This window comes from Motacilla alba, chromosome 4, assembly GCF_015832195.1.
Source record: "Motacilla alba alba isolate MOTALB_02 chromosome 4, Motacilla_alba_V1.0_pri, whole genome shotgun sequence".
Classification (NCBI taxonomy): Eukaryota; Metazoa; Chordata; class Aves; order Passeriformes; family Motacillidae; genus Motacilla; species Motacilla alba.
Window position 1 is genome coordinate 2,544,347 of NC_052019.1, and position 21,578 is coordinate 2,565,924.

The 21,578-nt window shown below is 55.3% G+C and overlaps 1 protein-coding gene across 1 annotated transcript in view; it reads left to right on the plus strand.

Annotated features, from left to right (window-relative positions):
- Window positions 1-9,689: 9,689 nt before the first annotated feature.
- The window catches only part of LZTS3 (leucine zipper tumor suppressor family member 3), a 48,183-nt gene continuing 36,294 nt past the window's right edge, over window positions 9,690-21,578 (plus strand). The window contains exon 1 of the mRNA XM_038135697.1: window positions 9,690-9,911. The gene's annotated coding sequence lies outside the window, so the exon portion shown is untranslated. The remainder of the gene's footprint in view (window positions 9,912-21,578) is intronic.

Consider the following 21,578-nt stretch of genomic DNA (forward strand, 5'->3'; position numbering starts at 1 on the left):
AAAAGACTTTCCTCTTTGTGGTCATAATGCCACACACCCAGCTGTCCTTCAAGGAGGAGGAGAAACAGTCATTCCCTCCAAGCTGAGAAGGAAAGCTGGGATTCTCCTCCTTTTATTCCCATGGGTTTCCAACAAGCCACCTTTAGCTGCTTCAATAGACTTCCAGATCCCATCCTTATGAGCTGGTAAAAATAATCCTGTGGGAAGATGACAATGGATCCAGCAAGCCTGTGTTAAAGTGGGAGAAGCTGGAACACATCTGTGCTGCTGAAGCCCTGGATTTACCCTGCCATGGCTCTGGCATCCCTGACCTCCAGCTCTTCCTTGGATCAGCAAATTCCTTCCAGCCAGCAGTAGCAGGAGATGGTAATTTGGGGAGTTATCCACATTTTTCATGCTCAGAGAAGTGTAGACAACCTGGATCTTGGGAAAGGGGAGTCCTGGGGGCAGGGTGCTGCTCCAGGTCTGTGTTTGAGGCTAAAAGAGACCTCCCAAGAGTGGGATCACGGAGCAGGAGGAGGCAGCATTCAGCAGCTGCCAGAGGATCTGCTCCCAAGAGAGGGTCAGGCTCCCCAGAAAAGGGCCCTCACTGAGCACTCACAGCTCTCTGGCCCCCAGCCTGGGTCTCACCTATGCTGGGACAGGACAGGACACTGCTCCTTTCACTGGGAAAGCAGATTCCCTGATGAGATGAGCCTCGGGCAGCCAGAGCTGAGACACTCTCTGGCCACCATCCAGCCACGATGTCTGAAGTTTATGGGCTGTGTCCCTTTCCAAGTGCTTTCCTGAAACACCAGGAGTTATCTCTGAGTGCTGAAAGCCAAAATCTCCTCTCCTCTCTCATTGCCTCAAGAGCTGCAGGAATTGCATCAGCAAACACCTTCACCTGCCCAGCCACATTCCTTGGCTCGAGCTTTTCCATCCCAGTGCCTCATTCCCTCTGGTTTTACCAAGATTCCAGAGGTTTCTCCCCCATGGCTTTCTGCCCTTCTTTCCTGACATCCACAGGTGTTGCTGGAGTCATCATGACCTGTGGTTTCAGGCAACCTCCTGGTGGTGTTGTTCTGCACCAAGCTCCAGACCGTAAAAAATTTATCACCCAAATATGTGAGGGAGGCAAATGTCAGGTGCAGGGAGCTGATGGGTGGAAGAGGGAAATGGAATTAAGCAGGATTTTGGCCAGAAAAAGTCTTTAGCACATGGTTAGAGCTTGGAATAAAATCCCACCAGCACATGCTAAAAGCCACCAGAGAGGCCCTCTTACCCCTTCTGTTGGGGACACTGAGGTCCCCAAATGAGGACAGTCACTGCAAACCACTCCCCAGAGAGGAAAAGCTCTCCACGGGTGGAAAATTTCCTTCTCCCTGCTCGGGTACCTGATTGAAACCCCACAGGAGGAATTTGCATTCTAAAGCTCCCTCACACCTCTGATTTTTCTTCAAAATCGGTAAAATGAGGAGCCAAGTTACAACCTCATAATTCTCACCCCTCCTTTCCATGGTATCATCCTTGCAAGGACAGAATCCCTTCCTCCTTCCTGCAGTGGGGATGCACAGGCTCCTGCTCCCATCCCAGATGGCATACCCAGGAGCAATGGCTCCGGATGGACATGTCACAACAAAACCTCCTTTCTATTTATACTCTGCTTGTGACCTTCAGCTGTTGCTACCCCGCTCTGGACGCAGCACAAACAGATTTTCAAACATCCTGGAGTTTGTTTCTGAGAAGTGCAGAGGTTCCTTGTGTTTTCCAAGGGGTCACGGAGTGCAAGGAACCCAGACCTTTCCAGAAAGTGGCTAATAGGCTGATTTTTTTCTGTCTGTATCATCATTTCTGGGGTTAAACTTAGTATTTAAAAACACAGATGGGCTCAGTTTAAAGACTGGGAGAGGATCCAATTGTAAGTTGTCCAGCTGGTAAAACACCCTCACTGCTAAAAAAACGGGTGAACTTGAGAATTCAGGCAGCTCCATCTTCCCCTCCTTGCCTCTCCCTGTGCCTTTTCCCAGCTCCTCTGGCAAAACCATGAACCCCCCAAAAGGTCTTCACAGCACAAATGGGGTCAGTCCTTGAGCCACTCACCCTTTTCCCCCCTATTGCACAAACCCATCTGACCTCTCTGTCTCTCTGGCCACGAGTCAGCTCTCTCAGCCTTTAAAAATGTGGCATTTTCCTGAGCTTCTTCCAGTTTTTCTTTGTTCCCTTGGAAGTACAAGCACAGGAGGGGGGATGCAGGCCTGACCTTTGGTGGGATGCGGAGCTCTCGTGCTGGTGCATCCCTCAGCCTCTTGGTTGCCTTCATTCACAAGGCATATTCCACACAATTCTGCGTGAATTCATCCCATTAATGGGAGGGAAACATCTTCTCTGGGCCCCAAGCCCAGCTGCTGTCCTTGGGCAGGAGAATGTGCCAGCCTTAGCTTTGAGTTTGGGGTGTCCCAGCATCAGGAAGTGCCTTTACACCAAGGGATGTGCTCAGCTGCTGTTTTATGGTGTTTTTTTAAGAGACATGCAGGATGGGAGTGAGGCAGGAGAACAAGACTTTCTTAGTCAGTAATTGAAGCCTTGTTGTCCAGGTATGTGGAGAAAGCACTGCTGGGAGAGGAATTAATATAAAATTAATATAGAGCAAGTTATGGGTGTTTTGGGGAGGGGAAAACACAGATGTGGGGGGGTCTGGGTGGTTATTGCATGTTCAATGAGGAGCAGTTGGAGTCAGGAAAGAAATCCCAGCTTTAAAGAGGGTGAGGGAGAATATCTGAAGATGAAATGAGTTTTGGGGGCTCACAAGGAGGGATTGGCTCTCCCTGCTCCAGCAGAGCCTCGGGGTGCTGTTTCCACTAAAAAATGAAGGTGTTTGCCTTCAAAGCCTGCTGGGGTCCCCTTGCCTGGCTCCATTCTAGGGGGAGCTGGGCAGTCAGTGCCCAGAAGGATGGGACACAGCGGGCACTGAGCAAACCAGCCCCTGGGGATGGGACAGAGGGCCAGGGCTGCTCCCCTTCAGGCTGCTCGAGCCCAGGGCTCTCACTCAGGGACCCCTTCTTTGCTTTTAGCAGAGAGAAAGCACTGAAGAGAGTGGTTTGGATCACTCTGGAGCCCTGCTGACTTTCAAAAGAACTCAGTTATTGATTCCTAGGACTGTGCTTCTCCCTGGAGGACTGGAAAAAGCCCAAGGTGGTTGCCTAGGATGCCTGTAAACTGTGACTCTGAGAAGAGCCTTGTTCTGCAAGGACCTTTCCTGATGGAATTTGAGGCCAAGGTCATTCCCCCAGGCTGCTCTGCAGCAAGCAGACTGTGAGGGGCTGGAGGATCTGCCAGCCAAGGAAGCAGATTCCCAAAAAAAGGTGGAAATCAGGATAACGATGTTTTCCCCCTGAAGCCTTTCTGTGGCAAAGAGGCAGAGATTTCCACCTTGCTGATCTGGAGAGCTCAGAGCCTACACTAAGAAGAGCTGGGAGATGTTTTTCTGCCTCTCAGATGTGTGTGGAAAGGTGCTGAAATGACCCCAGAAACCAGTTCTCTCTGCAGGGGGGTCCACAGGAAAACTGGTTGTGGCTATCTGGCACGAGTGTGGATATGGGCATGGATGTGCCTGGCACAGGGAGCTGAGGTGGCCCAAACTCCATTTCCCACCTCAAATAGATGGAAACACTTGTCCTAGACTCACAGAATCGTTCAGGTTGGAAAAGACCTCCCAGATCAAGCCCAGCCTTTGACTGAGTGTCACCACTCCCTCTGAGACATAGCCCCACATCTCATTTTTTGAACACTTCCAGGGATGGCAACTCCACCACTTCCTGAGGAGCCTGTTCCAATGATTAACCACTCCTTCAGTGAGGAGATTTTTCCCATTATCCAACAAAAACCTCAAATCAGTGAGGTTTTGACTTCAATCTCAGAACAGGCAGTGTTATCTCCAGCAAGGATCTCCACCACAGGTGATGCCAATGGAGACCCCATTCCATGTCTGCCTCCTCCTTGTAGGTGCCTCAGATATTCTGGGACAACTACAGAGCCCTTGGACACCCCTTGGAAAACTGAACCCAGCTCAGACCAACACAGACAAGGAGCTGGGATTGCTGCTCACCTGGCACTGGCGTGGATGCCAAGGTGTGGTCAGCAGTACGTCCTTGAGGAGTGACAGCCCCAGGAGTGGGCAGTCTGCACCCAGGAACATCCAGCACTGCAGCCTGAAAATCAGGGGTCTTGGTTTGGAAAGACAGGTGTGTGCTAAGGAAGGCAGGAGCCTCCCCTGAAATGGGGAATGTAAACCCCCTTCCTCTGAATTGTTATAAATTTGAAATTATGGGGCTCTCAGGCAAAGATATGGGAGAGGAATAACAGTTATTTACTAGGGAAGAAAATAAAAAGATAAAATAAAAAATGCAGTAAATTGAAACAACACTGCCAGAGTCAGAGCAGGAGCTGACCCCCTGTGGATCAGGGTGGTGGCAGCAGTGCCATTCCATGGTGGCTCAGCCCTCCTGCAGGGCCAGCTGTGGTTCTGCTGGAGCAGGGATCCTGGACAAGGCTGGAGTTTTCCTCTGAAGCTCCAGGGCTGCTGGAGATGGGCCTGCTCTCCCTCTGGGAATGCAGGGAGAAGAAAGCTGCTCCTCTGGGAATGCAGTGGGCAGAGGCTGCTGTGCTGCTCCCAGGGTCAGATTGTATCCAGGTAGGAATGCTTGGCTCCTCCCCTGGGCAGAGCATCTCCCAGTGGGATGATGGAATTTTATCAGCCATGCAGGGACACTCACTGGCCATGAACAGGAGATAATTAGTAATTAATGGCCCATAAACAGAAGAGATCTCCTGGAGGGAGGATTGGTTGTGGAAGAGCTAAACAAAGCTGCCCAATGCACAGCAGATAACTGCCCCACCTCTGACAGAGGCAATAGAATACACATTGCCTTGCAGTCTGGGACATCAGGGAATCATAGACTCACAGCTGGAAGGGACCTTAAAGTTCCAGCTTGGGGCTTTCCACTTTCCACCATCCCAAGATGCTCCAAGCCCCAGTGTCCAACCTGGCCTTGGACACTTCCAGGGATCCAGGGGCAGCCACAGCTTCTCCGGGCACCCTGTGCCAGGGCCTGCCCACACTCACAGCCCTCAGTGCCCAGGTCTTTGCTATCTTTAGCAACAACCACCTCCCACTGACTCCAGCATGATCCCAAGGATGCCCTGCAGCATCCAGGGCTGCACACCCCTTGGAACACACTCCCAAAGAAAAGGGAGCTCTTTTCCCCCTAAACATGAACCCACAGAGGTGTAAAAGCTGCCAAACCTGAGCTGTGCCTGCAGCTTGGCATGATGGATGGCAGGGCTCAGCTGGGAGCTGTTTAATTTGGGTGAAAGACACTGTGTGGGAAGCAGCCCTGCCTGAGCTCCAAGGTGTGTAGGAGCCAGCTCGGTTTCATCTCAGCTGATTCTAGCAGCAGAGCGTTGCTTTGGAGAAAAGCGAAATGCCGGGAGCTGTGGAGGGGGATGGAGGTCAGGACAAATCTCTCCATTCACTTTTGCAGGGATGAGAGAGCAGCAGTGAAGCTTTCAATGGGAATTTTTCCATGAAAGGACCGTGACAGATCTGGTGTGGTCCTGAAAGAGGAGGTAACCTGGAGCATGCCTGCCTTGGCCAGCTCACCAGGCTTGTAACCCTGGATCCTCACTTGGAGGAAGCCCTGAGGGTTCTTCCCAGCAAAGCCAGCAGTGTCCTCTCAGCATAAAGTCACTGATTGGTTTGGGTTGCAAAAGTCTTTTAAAGGTCACTTAATCCCACTGCTGCCATGGGCAGGGACACCTTCCACTAGCCCAGGTGGCTCCAACCTGGCCTTGGACACTGCCAGGGATCCAGGGGCAGCCACAGCTTCTCTGTGCCAGGGCCTCCCCACCCTCACAGGGAACAATTTCTTCCCAATATCCCATCCATCCCTGCCCTCTGGCAATGGGAAGCCGTTCCCCTTGCTCTGTCACTCCAGGCCCTTGCCCAAAGTCCATCTCCAGTTCTTCAAATTCCTTTGGAGAAGAAGAATTAAAGAGAACTTCACATAACCTCATACCCCAAAGATCTCTCCTTCTTTGCATGACACCCCAAAGATCTCAGTTTCTGGTCCTTCTCCTCAAAATCCAGCAAAACCATCAATATCCCTAAGAACGGCTCACAGAACTCCTGCATCTCCCCAATACTTGGAGAGACCTCCTTGGTCCTGAGCATGTTCAGCCTGCCATGATGAGACAGCCCTTGGCACTGGTATTTCTGAGCACCCCCAAACCATCTGCTCTCCTTTCATCCCTCTTCTGGGTCCCTGTGAGGAGGAGGAGGCTCCAGCTGAGAGAAAGGGACAGGCCGCCCACTTGTGCTGAGTAACCATTGCCAAATTGGATGCCAGCACACACACACACACACACACACACACAAATATTTCCACCAAGGCTGCTATGAACAATGGTCCCTTGATGATTTGCTGTCTCAAACACTTATGCCTTTGGCAGCGCTCCATGGGGAACAGGCAGTTCAGCACTGACCCTCCCGCTCCTGGGCTGCCTCGTGGATGTGTGACCTCCACATCCATTGTCCCGTGGGCAAGGAATAGGACACGGTGATCCCTGCCCTGGGAATCTGCAAGATGAAGGCTGGCACGTGGGCAAGGGCAGAGCTGCGTCCTCGTCGGTGCTGGGGAGAAAATTCCTCTGCCCCATCACCACTGGGCCTTCACTGCCCACTTGGAAAGCCTGGCCATCCCCCTGGATACAACCCCGCCCCCACTTTGTTATCATCTTCCCAGATCTTCTTCAAACATTGCCGTGGTGTCTGCAAACCCATGGGAAGAAGTTTGGGGAATGCCCAGCCAAGGTTGGGCAGCCCTTTTCTCCAAGGGTGTGACAGAGTGGTGACACCCTGAGTGGCACCAGAGTCCCACGCTGATGATGTCCTACCTGAAAGGTGAACACCAGTGATGGAGGAAGCACTGGGAGATGTCTGAACCCGGGAAATGGGGTGAGCTCAGCAAAGTCCTGCTTGCACGAGGTGGGAACGTGCTCATGGTTCAGGGAGTGGAGAAATCAGTGCTGGCTTGGCTAAAGCAGAGGGAAAAGGACTGACGTTCTCAGAAGCCAAATGTTTGATCTGATTATTATTTGCGATACTCAGAGGTCTTTGCCCAGCCCTTGATTCTCTTCCCTGCATGCCTGGAGAGAGCCTTCCAGAGACCCCATCCATCCGTGCGCGGCGATCCCGGCTTTTGCACCGTCTACAAATAGTTGGTGCGTGCTGAAAAGAGCAGATCTGAAGCCACAGTTGGCAAATTGCACCAACAAGCATATTCCCAGCGAGGCATTGTTCCAGTTTGTATATGTCTGAAAAGAACTGTTCAGGCATATGTTAAAGTTGGCACCTTCTCCCGGGGACTCGCTGCAAGCTGACGGCTGGAGCATGATCACCACAGCAAGGCACACAAAACACTCAGCAAAAAAAGGGAAAACAAAGTCCACTCAGGATTTTAGCAAGGCCGGGATGAGGATGAGGAGTGGGGGCAGAGTGCTGTCCCCTGGGGAGAGAGCTCATCCCAGCCTGCCCAGGGAATCTGCATCTGCAAGCACTTGGAGAGGGATTGGTGTAGAGGAGGAGAGTGAAAATCCTGCAGCCCCAGTTCTGGTTCCAGGATAATCCTTGTTAAAAGGCTCCGTGATTGGAATGGGAGGGAATGGGGGTGTCCTACAGGCTCTGGGCTTCAACCCACCCAAGGAGGCAGCACCTTGCAGTGGGGATGGACTCACAGCACAGTGAGGGTTCTCATCTCCCAGGAATCTCTGGACCTGGCAAAAACCTCTTCCTGGGAGGTGCTGGAGAATGCCAAGGGGAAATATTGACCTGTTTTGGTCTTCCTTGGGTGTCCATGGGCAGCTGCAGCTGGGGACTGGAGGCTGGGCTGGCCTGGTGGAACTGTAACGCCATCAGATCATCTCTTTAACACCATCAGAGCATCTCCTCTTAGCAGGAGGGTTAGGCTGGGTTAACTTTTGGACTCAGTGATCTTAGGGGTCTTTTCCAACCTAAATGATTCTGTGATTCTGATTCTCAGCTGCAAAACTGGACCTGCCCCAGCCTAGGCATGACACATTTTGGGTAGAGGGACACGTGCAGGCTCCGTGTTCAGCCCCTCAGGGTGTCCAGGAGCACTCCAGTGCCCCTTGCAGAGGGCAGCTGGAGCTCATCTCCCATCAGGTGCTCAGTCCTGGAGGTGTGTGCTGGGGTGACAATTGGAGCAGGCTTCATCTAAAGCTGGAGCAGCACGAAAATCTCCATGAGCTTCCTGTAGGACACCTCCTACCCTCGCATGACCCCCAAAAGAGGCTGCACTGCCAGGCTCAGAGCAGACCAGGCTGCCCAGGAAGGACAGGACAGACCCCCCAGTTGTCCATGCAGGATTTAAATCGCTCCACTGCTTGGCAGTGCTGGTGGGAAGCAGCAGAATCCCACCCACAGCAGAGGTGGCTTTGCCCATCTAATCCCGGTCCTCAAAGGTGACGGGCTGTAAGTCAATCAGGGAGCCTCAGCTGCCCTTTCCATCCAAGCAGGATCACACACAGCCCCTGGAGCTCTGTCAGCAACAACCTGTGCAGGGAGATACTCACAGCCTGAGGTTCTGGGGGAGCAGCTGAGGGCCTGGCCAGCACTATTAGCAGGAATAATTAATTACCTGCCCTGCCGTTTCACTGGAAAGCTGCAGAAATCAGTGGCAGCAATTCCTGCCTCTTTCCTCCCTCCTGGGACTCCTGGCAGATGAGCAGGAGGGGTGTAGCCTCCATATATCCATGGAAAGGCCGAGGGGAGAAGCAGAATGTGTTGCAAGACCTGAACTGTGAGCATTGTGCCACCAACCCCTCCATGGGCGGCACCATGAGCTTTCCCTTTCCCTTTTCCTTCTGGCACCTCTCATTTCTCCTTGGAGAAGACAACTCAGTGCAGTGTCACAGTCAGGAGCTGCCCTGCCTTCAGTCCTTGGCCATTTGGATATCCCTTTCTCAGCTCATCCGTGCAAGAGGGAATTTGGGGAGTTTGTCCCCACCCCCTGTGAGCTCAGGTCCTTGGATTCTCCGTGAGATGGGAAAAGTTGTTTCCTCTCCCACACTGACCTTACATCCCCACCCCACCCCCACCGGAGACCCCCAGGGCTTCAGGCTGTGCCCCCTCCATCCCAAAGGGCTCTGCTCCTGGAAATGGGGGGAAACAGGAACCAAAATGGGATTTTCATGGTGGATCCAGGCAGGCAGACTTGGCTCCCAGCCCCCAGCCTTGTCTGTCACCCAGGGGCTGCCCGTGCCCCTCAAACCCCAGCCGTGCCCCCGAGACACCCCCTGCCCCACTGCCTGCAGCGATGCCGGGGCTCAGCTCTATTCGGGGGCTCTTTTTTGGGGGGGCACGAGGGCGATGAGGCACCACGAGGCTGCGGGGGACAGAGCCAGGGCACCAGCGGACCCCAAACATCCCGGAGCCCCGTGGGGGAAGGCGACGAGGTGAGGGAGGTGCAAGCAGCATCCCAGCATCCCCAGCCAGGTCCGCGGGGACAGAGCCCTGTCCTGGGGGGGTGGCGAGGGAAGAGTTAAAGGGAAGGCGAGCAGATCCTCCTCCATCCTCCCGGTCCTCGCTGTTAGGCTGCTGCTGTGACAGGGGGTGGGGTCGGGGCTGGCCGCCGTTTGCCGCAAGAAGGGGGGGGAAACGTGGCTGCGAATGTGTGTGTGTGTGTGTGTGTGCGTGTGTGCGTGTTGGTGACACAGGACAAAATGAGATGAGACCCCTCGGACGGGAGCGGCCGCCCGGCTGCGATCCCTGATCCCGGCCCGATCGCTGCCCGCTGCTGCCGTCGCTGCCATCGCTGCCGGGCACCGGCGCAGCCCCAGCATCCCCGCCAAGAGTAAGGCTCGGGGCTGGGAAGCCACTGGGAGCAACTGGGAAGAGCTGCTGGGAGAGGGGGGAGTGGGATGGGGTGGGGGGTGGCCAGGAGGGGGGGGTCTCTTGGGGGTGGGGAGAGGTGGGGTGCGCGGAGAGCGAGGTGGGGGACCTGATGCTGGAGCTTCGCGCGCCTGAACCACCCACCCAGATGTAATTTGGGGGGGGGGGGGGGGGAGGGGAGGATTTTGGGGAGGGGGTGGGGTGGAGGATGGGCTGCCAGCGCCGATTTCGGGTGTGATGGAGGGGAGGGAGCCGTGTTTGTGCCTAAAGTCGCAGCTGCCTGGATTTGGCCCCGCGGGGCCATTGGGATGTGACAGCACCCAAAAATAGAGTGCGAGGCGGGGAGGAGCGGCGGGGGGGCAGACTCGTGTGCCAGTGCCAGGGCCGGGTTATTCCCCCTCGTCACCTTTCCCTCGTCTTCTCTTATTTATTTCTTTATTTCTTTGGCAGTGATGTCAGGGAGGGGAGCGGTGCCTGGGGCTGGGGGTTGGATTCGCGGCGAGGAGCTCGCTGGCGGCCGGGTGATTAACGTGCAGTTGCTGGGAATTATGTCATCTGCCTCGGTGCTGGGTGGCCCTCGCCCAGCAGCGGCGGTGGGGAGGGAGGGAGGACGGTGGGGGGACGTCATGGCAGGGGGCTCCCCGCCTGAGGCTTCACCCCGGGAGGCGCCGATGCCTCCCCGGCTTGGCGAGGACGTGGGTACCCAGCCCGACGCGGGGATCCCCGCTTGGGACATCGCCCGAGGAGGCAGCGGTGCGCCCGTGGCTTTGCGGGGACGGAACCGCGGCCCCCAGGCCATGGGTGCACGCCCACCCCGCTGCTCCTGGGGGTCCCGGGCTCCATGCCCGGCGGGAGAGGAGCGCGTTGTTCCGCTCCCGATGGCTCATCCCGCTCGCTGGCCCGGCAGCCGGGCTCGGGGCAGGGGGAGCGGGCGCTGCCATGGAGGAGGGTGAAGGTGGGCATCCCCTCTGCCACCTCCCCGGGAGAGAGCGGGGCTGGGGCTGCTGCACTGCAGCACGGAGCCCCATCCGCGCCCGTGGGTGTGCCCGGGGGGTGCAGGGACCCTCTTTGCCGCCCCATCCCCTCCTCGGAGCCGAGGCGAGAGCCTGGGGACCTGTGGCTGCCAGCGGCCCCCCAGGCCAGACGATCCCTCCGCTCCAGAGGAGGGTGTTGGGCTGCTGGATGCTGCACACCCTCCTGGGCATCCCCCTGGGCATTCCTTGAGTAGACCCTGAGCATCCCCTGAGCCCCCCTTGAGTATCCTCTGAGCATCCTCCGAGTATCCCCATCCTCTTCTCCCACGTGGGGAGCTGGGGAAGGAGGACGAGGCCTGCCAGTGAGCCAGGCACGGACCCTGCTGCACATCCACAACCTCTTCCCTCTGCTCCACACCCCGTGGATCCCCGGGCAGCTCCCTGGATCCCCGGGCAGCTCCGTGCGCCGCGGCAGAGGGTCGGACAGGGAGAGGAGCAGGCAGGAAGGCTGCGGGGAGATGTGCAGTGGAGGTAGGAAGGGCGGGCACAGCCCTAGCAGGGCATTTTCTGGCATTTTCTGCCCCACAGCACAGTCCACGGAAGGGGGGGGGGGGGGATGCCGACAGCTTTCTGAATTCCAGCTGGGAGCCTGCGGGTGCAGTAGCAGCCGGGGGATGCCACTTGCCCCGCGGGATAACCTTTGGCAACTCCCTCAGCTCCTGACACCTCCGGCACATCCTTCATCCTCAAAGCTGCTCCGGCGGCGAATTGTGCCAGGCTGAGCCTTCCAGGGAGGTGCTGGCATGAAGAGGGAACGCAGGGCACCCCCAGTTCGGGGCAGGCAGGAGCGGGAGGCTGCTCCAGCCCTCGGCCGTGCCCTCTCCGTGCGCCGGGGGTTTGTTTATGTGTGGCCCTGGTTGGAGCGGCGATCTGCCGTGGCTAAATATAGCAGCGATGCTGTCATCCGAGTTCAGCCCGGCTGGGGAATTTATTTTCTGCAAAGGCTGCGAGGCGAACGGGCTGAGAACAGGCGTGGAAATGCCGGAGCCGTGTGATGCCCTGGCTGCGGTGGCCGGGCTCACGCAAGGGGAGCGGGCGCCTCGTCCCGAGTGTCGCCTTTGTGATGGCAACAGGGCAGAGGAGGAAGGGTGGAGGGGCTGAAATTGTCCCTGCTGGAGCCCCGGGGCACGGGTGGGCATTTAAAAAGCGGCGCGGTGCCTGTGTGGCTTCAGTTCTCCATGCCGGGAAGGGATCCCCTCCTCCTCCTCCTCCTCCTCCTCCAAATCTTGCTGGCGTCCCCAGGGATCAACTCCCAGCCCCCTCAGATGTAAAAGGAGCAGAGAGAGAAGCATCTGAAAGTCCCACATCTGGCTGTGGGTGTCTGAGAGAGAGCAGCAGCTTGTCCTACAAGAGGGGGGATTGGGAGAGTCCCCCCCATGCCTGGGGGCTGCAGCATCAGCCCCGGGCATCCCCTGCTGCTTCCATCAGCACGAGAAGGGCACCTTTGATCACCCATCCCGAGGAAAAACGGGATAAGAGGCAGAAAGACAGGTCCCCTGACTTGCAAAAAAAACCAGGCAGATGGGGAGGGTGTTTTCCACATGCACTGTGAAAACCACGTTGCATCAGCTGTCGGAGCTCCATGTGGATGGAGCAGGAATGTGGATAAACTGGCTGCAAAAAAGTTTCTGAAGGGAGTTATATCCCGACAGGGAAGGTTAAGAGTTAAGAGGGTGTTGCTGGAGCTGTTGAAGGGTTTAAAATCTGCTTTCTCCCGAAGAGGAACTGAGCCATGCCTGGGGCTGTCAGAGAAATCCAGCAAACAAAGGGTGAAATGAGGAGATTTCTTGTTTCCCTTCACAGAGGATCTTTCCCATTAGTCATTCCTGTCACAGGAGCTGGCAAACACGGTTATTATTTGAGGGATCTGAAAGTGAAATGGAGGCACGAGGCCAGGAGCCCAGACATCCCTGTCCCTGGGATTGGGGAGCAGGTAGGGACCCCCCCCCCAACCCCTCTGACTCCCCCACACCTCTGCTCCATGGCCAAAGCCATGCTGGGCCCCTGGATTCATCCTCTGGTTGTGGGAGTTCTTTCCAAGGAACCTGGTCTAGGGAGTGGCATCCATCCCAAACCATTCCAGGATTCCAGGGTTCCAGCAGGACATGGTGGCACCAGGAGCCATAGGTAGGCTGTGATGCTCCATCCTGGAGGTGGTGGTGGACCAAGAACCTTGAGATCCTGCAATAATCCAGGTGCTTCCCCAAAGCAGCCAAAACTCAGCTCTTCCATCACCCCACAGCCCTGGGCATCTCCATGGGGAAAAGGACCAGGCTGAGCCCCACCATGGGTGGGAGGAAGGTCCAAGGAGCTCCCTGAAGAGCAAGGAAAGCAAAGGTAACTGTTTAGGCAGCTATCAGGAAATTGGGGTGGCTTGTCCTTATAATCCAGGCTGGGCTGGAGCCAAGAGCTGTCCTGGCAGAGGGAGCTGAAAGTCCCCTTGAGCCATGCAGGAGCTGCAGGAGTTCCTGCAGGGCTGCAAGGCTGCGGATCAGGTTCTCAAGGATTGTGGCTCTTTCCATCTCACAAAACTGGGGGGTTTGCCATGGGTCTTGTCAGCTTTTTCTGGTTCCTGAGGCAGAAGGATGAGTTTTGTCTGAGCTTGTTATGAGCCTCTCTTTCCTCCAGGGCCAAATCCTGATCACAGGCCAGTGAGAAGCTCCAGGGCCAGCAGTTTGCTCCAGGTTTAGACAGGTGTAATCCCAGAATCCCAGACTCACTCAGGTTGGAAAACACCTCTGGGATCACTGACTACCAATCTTGGACCAAATACCACCCCCCCATCTAAACCAGAGCACTGGGTGCCACATCCAGTCATACCTTGGGTAATTCCAGGGCTGTGACTCCACCATCTCCCTGGAAGCCCTTTCCAATGCTTAGCAACCCTTTCCATGAAGAAGCTCTTCCTGGTGTCCAACCTGACCCTCCCCTGGCCCAGCCTGAGGCCGTTCCCTCTCCTCCTCTCCCTGTTCCCTGGGAGCAGAGCCCAGCCCCCCAGCTGTCCCCTCCTGGCAGGAGTTGTGCAGAGCCACCAGGTCCCCCCTGAGCCTCCTTTTCTCCAGGCTGAGCCCCTTCCCAGCTCCCTCAGCCCCTCCTGGAGCTCCAGACCCTTCCCCAGCTCTTTCCCTTCTCTGGGCTCTCTCCAGCCCCTCCAGGTCTTTCTTGTTGTGGGAGGCCCAGAAGTTTCCCCAGCACTGGAGGTGCCCCAGCAGTGCCAGCAGAGGAGACAGGCACTTCCCCGGCCCTGCTGTCACCCCAATCCTGAAAAATTCCAGGTGCCATTGTCCTCCTGCCCACCTGAGCACGCCTGGGCTTGTGTCCAGCCACTGGTGACCAGCACTTCCAGCTCCTTTGCCACCAACGGGACACAGAGCCCGTTGCCTTTGCAGGGAGCCCAGGAAAAAGGCAATCGGATCATTAACACATGCTGCTCTTCACACAACCAACCTCACAAATATTTATCAGCTGGAGAAACACACGGGCTCAGAAGTTGCCAAGGAACATAACAAGAGGCGCTTTTAAATAAATATCTGTGCGTCTGCGGGTGAGGAATTAACCAAATCCCTTGGTATGTGGCCCAAAGATCTGTTTTCCTCTGCAAGCCCAGCACCAGCAATAAAAATAACGATCCAAAGCAGGAATGAAAACCTGGGATAAATGAAATGAAAAGCAGTGACTGGCTGTCTGTCCAGCACTGGAGGGAATTCCTGCTGGGAAGGTCTGGGGAGTGATGCCCAACACATCCATGCCTGCCAGGGATAAACTGGGAGCATGATGGGATGGTGGGGGGTTATTTTGGAGGGGAGGTGAGAACGAGCCCAGTGCACCAGGCTGGGTCTCATCCTGCACCCACGTGCCTCTCTGAAACACCCACAGGACTCATCTTCTCTGTAGGCTCAGGATTTCAAGGCACCTTGTTGTTGTAGAGCCTGTCTCTCTCTCTCTGCTTCTCCATGTTCCCTCCAGCCCTCAGAAGGTTGATCCCTTCCTCTCCGAAGCAGCTGGCTATGTCCCAGAAATCCTGCAGCAATATTGCTTACCCCAGCCTGCCCAGATGTGTTCTGCACTGCCCAAATAGCCAGGGTTGGTTCCCCTGGTGCTAAATCCTATGAAATCCTTGCTGTGAGGTCAGTTTGGAGGTTTTGGGGGTTGTTAGAGGGGGTCAGTCCTGCCAGAGGAGACCAAGTGGGTTTGCAGATGGATGGAGATCTCTCATCCAGTTCCTTCTTCCATGGGGAAGCTCTGGCTTGTGGGGTTGGGATTTCATGGTCTGGACCTTGAAGCTCATCTCATTCCACCCCCTGCCATGGGCAGGGACACCTCCCACCATCCCTGGTCACTCCAAGCCCTGTCCATCCTGGCCTTGGACACTTCCAGGGATCCAGGGACTTCTCTGGGCGCCCTGTACCAGGGTCTCCCCACCCTCACAGGAAGAATTTTTCCCTAATATCCCATCTAAGTCCTTCTCCAGCTCTGTTGGAGGCCCTTTAGGCACTGGAAGGAGCTGGAAGATCTCCCCAGAGTTTTCTCTTCTCCAAGCTGAACACCCCCCAGCTCTCCCAGTCCGTCACCTCATCTGGTGGAGATGTCCCCATACAAATCCACCATCTCCCCACCACCACCAGAGGCCTTGACCTGAGGGTTTTGCAAGCAAGTTGCCATTTTGGGCCCATTTGGGGTCATTTGGGGGCAATTTGGGGGTTCTTGCCTGACCCAAAACATGAGGAGACACAACCTGGACATGGTGCTGGTTGGCAAAGTCAACTTGGAGAGTGGTTTTTGGGGGGGACAGACATTGCCCAGTCCTGGTGGGCCTAGCTAGGCCCAGTCCTGGTAGGCCTGTCTAGGCCCAGTCCTGGTAGGCCTCTCTAGGCCCAGTCCTGATAGGCCCAGCTGAGGGGGCGAGAGGACCCCAACTGCCGAGGTGATGGTGGTGGGTGTCACCACCAGAGCAGCTGTAGATGCCCCATCCCTGCAAAAGCTGGGATGTGGGAGCTCCTCCCTGTGCTCCCAGCCATGGCAGTGCCCCCAGGCACAGGGGGAGGTCATGGCAGTGCCCTCAGCCATGGCAGTGCCCCCGGCACACAGGGAGGTCATGGCAGTGCCCCCAGCCATGGCAGTGCCCCCAGGCACAGGGGGAGGTCAGAGCTTTTCTTAGCCCAGCTGCTGGAGCTGGGAAAAACAGCCCAGCTTTTGGGCACAGGAGCTCATCTCCTTGTCCCTGCTTTCTAATTATATCAGCTGATCTAGCACAGGCTCCTTCACTCCCCATGGGCTGCTGCCTTCATTACATCCCTGGCTCTGCCCTTGGCAAGCTCTTGGAGGAGCAGCCAAGCCATCCCAGAGGAGATGTTGGCATGGCAGGAGCGGCTGCCTCACCTCAGACATTCCCCTGCAGTGCAGTCCCTGCCTCCAGCACTGCCAGGAATGGCAAGGGGACAGGGACAGGGGACAGGGACATGTTGGTGTTGTTTTGGCCAGGCCGTGCACCAAAGTGTGGGATGGGAAGACAGGAAAGGCTGTTCCTGTTATGGGGATTGGCTCCTCAAGGTGGCTCAGAGACACCAGGGCAGAAAGGAGAGGATGAAAACACCCCCCAAAATCATCAGGGATGCTGGGATGAGATGGGCACAGCTGCACCCCCACAGTGCAGGGCTGTGGAAGGTGTCCCTGCCCATAGCCAGGGTGGCACTGGATGAGTTTTAAGGTCCCTTCCAACCCACAGGCCCCTGCACCCCAAGGCTCTCCTTCCCAGGGGAGGGGGTCCCTGGTGGTCCCTGCCCAGGGGAGGGGGGATCTGAAAAGACCAGGATTTGTTCTTGGCTCAAATCTCTCCCTCCTCCAACAAACACACTTCCCAAAAGGTCTCTGCTAGGAAAATCCACACCTCCACCCGGTGCAGCTCAGCAAGGACATAAACACCCGTCTCCAGGAGCAGGCTGAGCAGAGAGCCAGGCTCAGGGAGACCCTGATGCTCTCCCAGCTCCTCCAGCAATGTAAATAATAAATCACTGCTGCCCAGCTGGTGCCCAGCCAGCCCCTGCACAGCAGGACTTTGTTCCTCTCCCTCCTCTGCTGTGCTCTTCCTCCTGCCAGCCTGCCCCACTCTTCCTCCCTCCTGGTGCTTTTCCAAACCCCAGGGCTTGATCTCTTTGGGGGTCAGGGTGTCCCCAGCACGCAGGAGTGGTTTCAGTGCTGTTGAGGCCCAAGTAGAAAGTTTTTAATCAGTTTTATTCCCCGCTGCTGGCACTCGGCGCCGTCCTTGGCGCATTCCTTAACCTCAGTTTCCCTCTGCCAGGCTGCACTGCAGCCTCCCGAGGGATTGTAGGGACTGGGGGCTAGTCTGGGGACTAGGATGAGGTATTTCCAAACCCGGCCTCGTGGCTGAAGTGGTGAATGTGCCACCTGCACGTGTTTGGGGTGGGTAATCTCCCTGTCTGTTTCCCAGCAGAGCCCAGACAAACTCATCTCCTGCAGCTCAGGAGGGCTTTGGGACCAGCCAAACCCAGCCTGTTGACATTCCTCAGTACCAGCCAAGAGCTTTGCCTTCCCCTCCACGCTCTCAGGGGCCCAAATTAGCTTTTAATAATAATATTTCATTAAAAAAATAAATAAAAAGTCCCCGGGCAAACAATCCGGCCTTGGCGCCCGCCGGGACAGCAAACACTCCCCGAGGGGCACCAGGTGTGGTGCATTCCTGATAGCTGGAAAAGAAAGGAGCCATTATTTCCCTCTCTGTGCCATGTTGGGTGAGCAGGAGCAGCCAGCCCGGCTCCAGGCAGGGCTGGGTCGTGCCCAGCACCGTGGGAGGTGGGTACATGGCTTTGGGAAGAGCTCCCTGAGCCAAGCCCCGAGCTCCAGAGCTGATTAATGGTGGCATTTCTTTGTTCCACACGTTTCCTCCTGGCGGAGGTGAGGCATTTCAGGCGATAAAAGGGATCTGTTTGTTTTAAAAACAAGCCCTGCAAGTCACCCGAGCGATCCCTGGGCAGCCACCCCGTGCCATGAGTGTCCACGTTCCTGGCACAGCCATCCCAGCGTTTGTGTGGATGCATCCACCACTCGGAGGTTATTCCTCACAGCTGGAAAACTTGATTTTCCCTTCTTTAATGAAGTTTCCCATCAATCTGTTGTGGTCTTTCCCTCTCATCCTCAGAAGAGAAGCTAAGATATGGTGTTACAGCTCCAACCCTGGCTTTGACTTGGATAAAAACCAGGGGGAAACCCTTTCCTCCAGCTCTCCACCCTTGCCTTTGGAGTGCAAAGCCCTTTTGCACCCCTCCAGGGTTTAAAAGGCAGGCAGAGATTTGGGCTGCCGGATAATGTTTCTCTGGGCCAGCTGCTGGGATAAAACCAGGGCATCTGGCAGCTCCCGAGCCGGGCAACCGAGCTCCTCGAAATCCAGTGCGGCCTTGGAATAACAGAATTCACAGAATCACAGAATTTACAGAATCACAGAATTTACAGAATTCAGAGAATGACCAGGTTGGAAGAGACCTTCAAGATCATCCAGTCCAACCCAGCCCCAACAGCTCAACTCAACCCTGGCACCCAGTGCCACATCCAGGCTTTGTTAAACACACCCAGGGATGGTGACTCCACCACCTCCCCGGGCAGCCATTCCAAAACTTTATCACTCTTTCTGTAAAAACTTTTTTTTAATATCCAACCTCTATTTCCCTTAGGGCAGCATCCGAGGGACAGCCCGGGGGAGGTGACACCCGCACCTCGCCGGGGACATCCCAGCGGGAGCCTCTTCTCCCTTTCATGCGGGGAGAAGAATCCCTTCATTTCCTTCGGACGCTTATCCTCTAAGGATCTTGATCCCGGGGGCGAGCGACAAAAACACCCTTTAAATCCATCCCAGCGGGCTTAGGGGAGGATTAGCAGATGTCTCTGCAGGCTTTACAGCAGCCTCCGGGTGTCCCACTCTCGTCCCCATCCAGCTTCAGGCTTCCCTTCCCGGGGGAGAAAGGATGGAGCCAGCGTGGCTCCAATTCCCCTCGGGATGCATCCCAGGCAAGCCCAGGCTGGCCACTCGCTCCCGAAAGTGACAATCACGGGAGAGCTGGTTCTGGTGGCTGTCCTGTGGTCGGGAGCACCGAGCTCTTCCCAGCGTGTTTCACCCTGGAATTTTCCAGGAGGGAGAAGCTCCCCTGTTTCCCACCTTTGGGGGATCTGTAAGAGGAGCCCGGATAATTCCCCAGTGAAGATCTGACTTCTCCCTCTCATCCCAGCCCGGCTGGTGGGAATCATCCCTCTCCATCACCCTTTTGTGTTCACAAGCAATTACTGCCTCACTTTCCATTCTCAACACTTTTCCTCCTTAATTTGTCTCAGCAATGTTTTTTTTTTCTCCCTTAATTTCCCTGCTACCCCCCACATCCCTTTTACCTCTCCTCAATTCCCACCCCCGAGGGTTTTTTGACCGCCAGGACTCTCAGGATGCCTTTCCTCCGGCAAACACAAGCTTGCATAATAGCTGTTGACACCGCAACTTCATTTGAATCGATCTTGTTTGCTAATTAGCTGATTGCAGTAATTGGCATGAATTACCTTGGGGGATTCTGCCTCCCTGGGGGTGGCCAGCGGCCAGCGTGTCCCATGTAAGGGGTGGGAATGGCAGCAGAGAGGTGATTCCTGCTCCAGGGACACCTTTTGCAGGTATCCCGGTGATTCCTGGAGCTGCAGAGGAGTTTCCAGAGGGGAACCACAGCCTGGTGCAAGGATTTTTAACTCCTGGAGTGCCTCAGAGCCACCAAAATGTCCAGAGTAGCTACTACAGAGCCTAAAATGGGTTGAAGTCCCTGTTTCTGGGTGAAAAGATGTGACTCCACTCTACCTCAAAATGCAACTGGAGATGACTCAAACACTGGGTTAAAGACAAACCAAGTGAGGCAGCTTTCCTCAGAGGTCATAATTCCCTTCTGAAAATTCCCTGCCAAAAATTCATGGAGGATGAAACAGCGTTAGAGTGAGCGAGGAGGGAGCAGGCAGTATCAGGGACAGTGTCCTCTGATGGCAGCAAACCTTTGGGGGATCCAAAGACAACTTTGGGTGGGAGGCATCCCTGAAAAGCTCTGAGGCTCAGGGGAAATGGGATGGGATCAGTGGGATTCTCATCTTCCCTTTTCCTCCAAGCAGCAGCTGCAGAGGGAGGAGGGAGGAGGATCATCCCTGTGCCAGTCCCTCGGGATCCTGTCAGGATCCGACACTCTCCCGTTGTGAACTTCAGGGACAAAAGGAGAGGGACAGCAAGGGCAGGTAGGGAGTGACAGGACAAAGGGAATGGCTTTAAACTGCCAGAGGGCAGATTTACCTAAATCCTGGGAAGAAATCCTTCCCTGGGAGGGTGGGGTGCCCTGGCACAGGATGCCCAGAGAAGCTGTGGCTGCCCCTGAATCCCTGGAAGTGTCCAAGGCCAGGCTGGACAGGGCTTGCAGCACCCTGGGACAGTGGAAGTTGTCCCTGCCCACGGCAGGGGGTTGGAAATGGGATGAGCCTTAAGGTCCCTTCCCACCCAAACCATTCCATAGTTCTGGAATAGCTCATCTTTTAAACAACACCCCAAACCAAAGCTCCTCACAAGGGCACATTTCCATCTGTGGTGTTGCTGGGGTCCCCTGATCCAAACCTGCCCCTGGTGAGGCTGAAGGAGTCTGTGAAATGCTGTTTTTTATGAGCCATCTATTTATATTGACAGCTTCCCACGCTCCATCCCTCTAATCCTGCATCCCTTTCTACCAGGCTAAGCTGCATCATTCCAATTCTTCATTCCCCACCCCTTTTTTTTCTTTTTTTTTTAATATTGCCCTGTAATTATCATCTTTCCACTCTTCTGAGATCTGAGAGAAATCCCAGGACTTCTTAGAGAGGATGAGCAGCAGCCCAGACCTCTCCCAAGGACTCTTGGGAGCAAATTAATCTGAACCTGCTGTTCAAAAATGTTTCTCCTCAGGCCATGCCATTTAGTGTCTTCCTGGGTTACTAATGGACTAGAAAGCACTTCCTTGTCCCTGTGCAACATGAGAACATCAGCCTGCTTTTTCCAAAGCCAGAACACAAATTTTTGAGCTTTTTTTTTTTTGCTTTGTTGTTATCAGTGATTTTCTGATCCCCAGCTTGAGGACAGGCAATGCTGTTGCTGTTATTTTGCTGCTCCTAATTTTGTAAAATCAAAGAAGAATCACTTCCTGCCTGTTGCCTGGGAATGTCCAGGAGAGACCTGATATGGCCAACTGCAAACTGAACTGTGGAGTAAATTCCATAGCTTTATTGAGCCAGAATGCCAATAGGTTTTGCCTTGGTTGCAGGTGTTGGTTCTTAAGTATTTTAGGTGGAAAAGAGAGAGCCCAAAGGAAAACTGAGCTCCCCAAGACCCTTTGGCGAGTCAGGAGGCCACAATAGGTTGGATGTTAGGAAAAAGTTCTTTATGGAAAGAGTGATAAAGTTCTGGAATGTTCTGCCTGGGGAGGTGGTGGAGTCACCATCCCTGGGTGTGTTTAACAAAGCCTGGATGTGGCACTGGGTGCCAGGGTTGAGTTGAGCTGTTGGGGCTGGGTTGGACTCAATGATCTTGAAGGTCTCTTCCAACC